This window comes from Magnolia sinica, chromosome 16 (genome assembly GCF_029962835.1).
Source record: "Magnolia sinica isolate HGM2019 chromosome 16, MsV1, whole genome shotgun sequence".
NCBI lineage: Eukaryota > Viridiplantae > Streptophyta > Magnoliopsida > Magnoliales > Magnoliaceae > Magnolia > Magnolia sinica.
This window is the reverse complement of record NC_080588.1, coordinates 53,784,066-53,791,314: the sequence shown is the minus strand read 5'-3', so window position 1 is coordinate 53,791,314 and position 7,249 is coordinate 53,784,066.

Sequence of the window (7,249 nt, the reverse complement as noted above, 5' to 3'; positions counted from 1 at the left end):
AAGCATACCAAATGTTGAGGCACAAAAAATATTCCATTGGATTAGTCAGAGAATTTCATGGGTAAAAAAGTAATAATTTGGGGTATTTTGGTAAAAATGAGTAAGTTGGGATATTTTGGTAAAAATGAGTAAGTTGGAGTATTTTGGTAAAAATGAGTAAGTTGGGATATTTTGGTAAAAATGAGTAAGTTGGGGTATTTTGGTAAAAAATAAGTAAGTTGGGGTATTTTGGTAAAAATGAGTAAGTTGGAGTATTTTGATAAAAATGAGTAAGTTGGGGTATTTTGGTAAAAATGAGTGACTGAGGGTATTTTGGTAAAAAGGAGTGGATGAATATTGTTTTGTATGGAGGAAGAAGTGGTTGTACACCACTATTTAAGGGAGAGCTTGGTGGACACCATTGTTTAAATGAGGAGGTTGGATATTGTGTGAAGGAAGAAGTGGTGGTGATCAACACAATTTAAGGAGGGGACTGGGATGCCTATAAATACCCCTCCCCATGCCACATTTAAAAGGTTGGTTGTGGTTGGTTGGCTAGAAAGTAAGAAAGAAGCAAGGTAAGAGAGGGAGAGAGGGAAGCCATTGCACGACCCGTGCAACAAGAAATCCATTGCACAACCCGCCAAATGGGAATGGAGAAAACTCCCTTGCGCCACCTTTTGTGGAGATCCATTGCGCCATTTACACAATCACTTTGGGAGAATTCCCATATACCACATAGTGTGGAGCTTTGTCTGGAGGGGAGAAATCCATTGGGAGAAATCCCAATGCGCCACACCTTGTGGATATTGTCTAAAGGGAAGATTTCCCTTCCGCGAACCGCGCAATGACATTAGAAAAATCTCCATTGCGCCATTTCCTATGGAACATTGTCCTAATACTTGGCTTCCTGCGTTACTTCTGGTGGAAACATGTCTTGATGCTTGGCTTTTAACGCCACTTCTTATGGAGGGTTGTGTCTTAACGGATACCCCATGCGCTACTTCTCTCTCCCCTTTGTCTTAAGGGGAGGCTTTTGTTGTCTTAACGGATACCCTATGCACCACTTCTCTCTCCCTTTTGTCCTAAAGCAAGCCTTTGGTTATCTTAATGGACATTTCAAGGGATATTCGCCCCACATTTTAAGGGATGATCGTCGCTCCACATTTTAAGGGATGATCGTCACTCCACATTTTAAGGGATGATCGCCCCCATTTCAAGGGATGATTGTCGCCCCACATTTCAAGGGATGATTGTCTCTCCACATTTCAAGGGATGATCGTTACTTTACATTTCAAGGGATGATTGTCGTTCCACATTTCAAGGGCTGATCGCTACTCCACATTTCAAGGGATGATCGCTCCACATTTCAAGGGATGATCGCCGCTCCACATTTGAAGGAAGTGCGCTCCACAATTCAAGGAAAGTGTGCTCCACAGTTCAAGGAATTGCGCTCCATAATTCAAGGAAAGTGCGCTCCACAATTCAAGGGAAGTGCGCTCCACATTTCAAGGAAGTGCGCTCCACATTTCAAGGAAGTGTGCTCCACATTTCACGGGTTACGCTCTATAAGGAAGAGAATTCCAGAGGAAAGAAGAATCTGTTCGTACAACTGTAAAGATGAATGAAAGGATGATCAGAACCTACCGCACGACCAAAGCAAGGGTTTCAAGTCGGTTTCTAGTCCGCACAACCAATCCACCTTTACAATGAACATCAAAAGCATCGAAATGCTATCAAAATTGCCATTGGACTGTCTTGCCTTTCATTCATTGCGTTGCATTGATTGTACTCTGTTTTCAGAATCAAGGGAATCCGAAGATCTAAATGAACTTAGAAAAAATGTGATCATTGTTCTCTCATCGAATTCTTTATTATCATTGAATAATTCCCCCAAATCAAATGCATTTGTTTTCTTGTTGAAACAAAATGGCGACTCTGCTGGGGACCTTTTCATTGATAACTTAGAAAATATTCAGAGAACATTTATCACTTTTTGGCGTCTGTTTGGACGCCAAAATGGCGACTCTCGGTGGGAACATCCTCCCCTTCATCTCTAGAAACAAAATACAATTTTATTTAAATAAAATGACTACCACTTTGTTCTGAATAACAGGTATACCGCGACGGCCTTTCTCCCAACTAACGTGGTTGTCTACTTCGCACCCAGCGGATTTCCACCAGAAAGTATCAGAGAAGATCAAATCAGTTGCGATCAAGAACGGACAATACCAAATAATATTCAGAATAGTTTTTGCCTCACCAATAGCATAGCAAGACGATGGAGAACGAATGATGGTAAACATCAAAAAATGAAGGGTTCGATCTACCGAGGATGGTTAACGGATCAATCATGCGCAATACTATGAGGCACAGTTTTACCTCAGTTCATCCTCCCCGATGGCATCAGCAACACAGTTTTCACTTTCTCCTTCGATATTAGTGCATTCGAAGTGTACAGAAAACAGAAAAAATTTGATAGTAGATGTTAATCAGCCTTCACCAAATGAACACGTTACTGAAATCCCTAATTTCCCAACAACGACTATCGTGAACAATATTTCTCCCTAAAAAGGGCCTTCAGATAAGAAGTTAGTTCGACTGAATCAGGCGTTACTCGCCAACAAGAAAGCAAATCAATTAACAAATTCATCAGCCAATAGAGAACCCTGAGGGCATCGTCACGACTTGCCAAAGTAGAAAAGCAAGTCAATTTGAAAAGAATCAAAGTGAAGCTACTCAACTCTCATATGAATCGGCTATTTTAAAGTCTTAAGAAAATAGTAACAAATATTGCCAAAGAAAGAAAAGCAAAATAAAGGATCGTCAAAAGTAAAAAATCGAATCATTCGATAAAGAAAACATGGGTGATTCTACAATTAAGAAAGTAAAGAAAGGGTTCAGACAATTCAAGGACTACGGGAAACATACAGTCAAAGAAGAACGATATACTTCCTATAAGGAATCAATGGCTAGCTGCAAAGAAAATCAAAGGAAATGAAGAAAAGAAGGAAAAGGTATTCTATCAAAGATGACGGACGATAGTAGAAATTGTCATAAAGAAGATATATGGAATAAGTGAGGAAGTAACAACATATGGTCCTGATTAAAAATATTCTCTCCATAGAAGACCAGACAAGAAGAAAGCTAGACAAGTATATTCATCATGGGGGCAAATTTTCATCAATATACCTGTCAGTTCAACAAAATATATCATCCCTAAATATTCAGAAGATTCACGGCGTTTTAACTCAAAAGATTCACAACATAATTATTCAGGGGGCAGATAAAAACATACAAAATATGTTATCCTTGAAGATAAATTACAGTTTTAATTTCGAAAATTATTATCATAATACTTTCAAATCAAAAGGGGGAAAGATAAGCAGAATACCAAGAAGGCCAAAGTTTCAGATAACCAAAGTCTCAGATAACCAAAGTCTCAGGAATGCCAAGTCTCAAAATGTCGATGTCATACATGAAGAAAAGGCAAACTTTCAGGCACATCAAGTGCAAGCATATTATATTCAAGCGTTAGCTGACAGTTATTGCCAAATCAGGAATAGTTACCATTGTCATCGCCAAATTGCTGGCATGAAGATTATTCTAATTATCAAAGTTTATCAGAATTGATACTATTACCAAGCTGAAGCTCCATTCGGACCAAATTTTATAATATCATCAATCATCAATCTGTTATCTTCAGCAAAGCCTGTACGATCAACTATTATGTCAGCGACAATAGTTTATCATTCAAGGCAGCCTAGCCAAGCCCTATACAGCCAGCTACGCATAAGACCTATCATTTTCGCCATTCAACCAGCAGTGAGAAATCAGTGGCCCTAAAAAGCCCGTGAAGGCCATCATATGCATACCCATGCAGGCAATAGATGAAGCTAGCGACTTAAAGCCCTAAACAGCCAAAAAGTCCTCAACGGCTAGTCATGCGTAACACCCATGCCACCTGTATAGCTTTTCGACAACGTTATCGGGAACGGATGAAAATGCCCTCCCATGAATGAGTCCGACCTTATAGGCAAAGAAAATGTGGGCTGCAGTGTGAGCTATTTGGCTTTGTCCATAAATAGGCCAATCATGTGTAAGACCCCCCAGATCCTTAGCTTGATTTCAGTATTAACTCATGAGGAAGGGCCTAAACCTACTCATTGATGTACTGGAAGCCCTAGATTTAGTACCCCAAAGGTCGCCTTGTGCGCCCCGTGAACTCTAGAGAGTTACTGCGGCCAACCCTGTGTGTTAATTCAATCGAGTTCACGGCCCTGGTAGCTTCACTAGGCCCCTCTGATGAATCGCGGTTTGTGAACTCACCAGGCTGTGAGAAGTCCAGTAAACTCATAAGAGTTACAAAGACCATCACGTGAGACCCGACTCCACTACTCAAGAGTCTAAAAAACTACGTGGGCTCCACTACTCAAGAGCTTAAACTGTGTTGCTCCACTACTCAAGAGCCTAAACTATGTGTAAGTGTCAGTCCAGTAGTGTCAATCTAGTGAAGTTCAGTAGTGTCAGTCTAGTCTAGTTCAATCTAAACTAGTCAAGTCAAATCTAGTCAAGTCAAGTCAAGTCCAGTTTTGTCCAGTCAAAGTATGGTCGGTCAAAAGTACACTAGCTCTACTGCTCAAAAAGCATAAACTATGTGTAGCATTCAAAATGTTGCAGATACATATTTCACTTTAGATATGCTCAAATATGCAATTGCCTGATGAAATTTTTAAATATTAAGTAAACAACATGCAAAAATGTGCTTCTTTTGAATCATGTTCAAATTATAGCAACAGTAAATGCCTTCAAGATATTGGCAATTATTTACTCAAAAGTTCAAATTTTCAAGATCAACTGTTAGTTTTCAATCACAATATATTGTTCTACTGACAAGAGTCACAAGGTCTTTTGCCTTCTTGATGATAGAGAAGTATTATTGCATAAGATTCTCAAAGGCGGGAGAGAATAAACTAGCGAAGAATCATCGTTCTCTCCCGGATAATTTAAAGATTTAGATATATTCTTTAGATTCTTTAAAAGGAGCAGCAAAGATTATTCATCCTTCAAGGGTATCAGTAGGCTTCACTTCAAAAATATTATCTTCTGAAGAAATCTTTATACAAAGTTGACCTGGAAAGGGGGCATGATCTATGTCTTCAAAGTAATTTATGCCTTGGTCTTTTAATAATCTTTTATGCGCGACTGAGGAATTCATATGCCGAGAATTATGAAGCATGATTCAGCTTGAACATTCAAGAGTTGTTTTCATACCAAGGCCCAATTATATGGTCCATTGCGGTAACTTCTCATTGTTCTAGTAATGATATTGCAAGTCTCCGAGTATCAGATCTGATGGAGACAAAGAACAAACGGAATCATCATCAGTAAATTCTATGGCCTTCAGAAAGTTATTAAATGAAAATTAAAAAAAAAGTCTTATCTATTTTTCAGAATCAGCAAAGATTTAAAGAAAAGTCTATGCCAAGGAGCACAAGCTAGAAAAGACTCAGCGGTTGAACCTTTGGAGCTGGAAATGACGTCTCCAAGAGTGCGATTTAATGAGCAAAAAATATAATGCGAAGCACGATGACAAGCGCAAAGATAAAATGATTAAATCATTATCATATTGCGAATATCACGATCATCCTAAAAAGAGGAGAAGCTTTCAATATATTTCAAAATTATAAATACTTCATGAAGCTAAATTGAAAAATTATAATGTCTTGAGATACTAATTCCGATCAATTTGGTAGGAAAGACTATCATTCGAAAGCTTAAGTTATGCAGATCATGAATAAAGGAGACAATTAAAGGAAATTGTTGTAGTAGGAGCAGTATTAAAGAACAACTCCCTAGACACGAAATTCAAAGAAATGGTCGCCAAAGTTAATCAAAGAGACCGTTGTAGTAGTAGCAGCATTGAAAGAAGGAAAGAGTTGCCAGAGTTGATCAAAGAGACCGTTGCAGCATCAGTGGTGATGAAAGATAGTTCTCTGGTCAAGTTACTCAAAGATGAAGTCGCCATAACTGTTATAGTGGCAAGTTTCGATGAAAAGAGAATCTTATGCTCTCTAGTCAAGTCTTTTGTTCAAACCCGAGCATTCAAGTCTTCCGTTCGAGCGCAATCATTCAAGTCTAATGTTCGAACACGACCATTCAAGTCTTTCGTTTGAGCGCAATCATTCAAGTCTTCTATTTGAACGTGAGCATTTAAGTCTTCCGTTCGAGCACAATCATTCAAGTTTTTCATTCAAGCACAATCATTCAAGTCTTCCATTCGATCGCGATCATTCAAGTTTTTCGTTCGAGCGCGATGATTCGATCTTCTGGTCAAGTATGATCATTTAGTCTTCCATGCAAGCATGATCATTCAGTCATCCTTCAGTTGCAGTTCATTCAGTTTTTGTGTCGGAAGAAGATTGATCCTCCATTTGATTTCAGGAATCAATCAAAGAAGGATCGAGGGGGCATCTATTGAGGCACAAAAAATATTCCATTACATTGGTCAGAGAATTCCATGGGTAAAAAGCAGCAACTGGGGGTATTTGGTAAAAATGAGTAAGTTGGGTTATTTTAGTAAAAACGAGTAAGTTGGAGTATTTTGGTAAAAATGAGTAAGTTGGAGTATTTTGGTAAAAATGAGTAAGTTGGATTATTTTGGTAAAAATGAGTAAGTTGAGGTATTTTGGTAAAAATGAGTAAGTTGGAGTATTTTGGTAAAAATGAGTAAGTTGGAGTATTTTGGTAACAATGAGTAAGTTGGAGTATTTTGGTAAAAATGAGTAAGTTGGGGTATTTTGGTAAAAATGAGTGACTGAGGGTTTTTTGGTAAAAATGAGTGGATGGACATTGTTTTGTATGGAGGAAGAAGTGGTTGTACATCATTATTTAAGGGAGAGCTTGCTGGACATAATTGTTTAAAAGAAGAGGTTGGATATTGTGTGAAGGAAGAAGTGGTGGTGATCACCACAATTTAAGAAGGGAAGGGACTGGGATGCCTATAATACCCCTCCCCATGCCACATTTGAAAGATTAGTTGTGGTTGGTTGGCTAGAAAACAAGAAAGAAGCAAGGTAAGAAGGGAGAGAGGGAAGCCATTGCGCGACCCGCGCAACAAGAAGTCCATTATGCGACCCGCACAATGGAAATGGAGAAAACTCCCTTGTGCCACCTTTTGTGGATATCCAATGCGCCATTCGCGCAATCACTTTGGGAGAATTCCCATATACCACATAGTGTGGAGCTTTGTCTGGAGGGGAGAAATCCA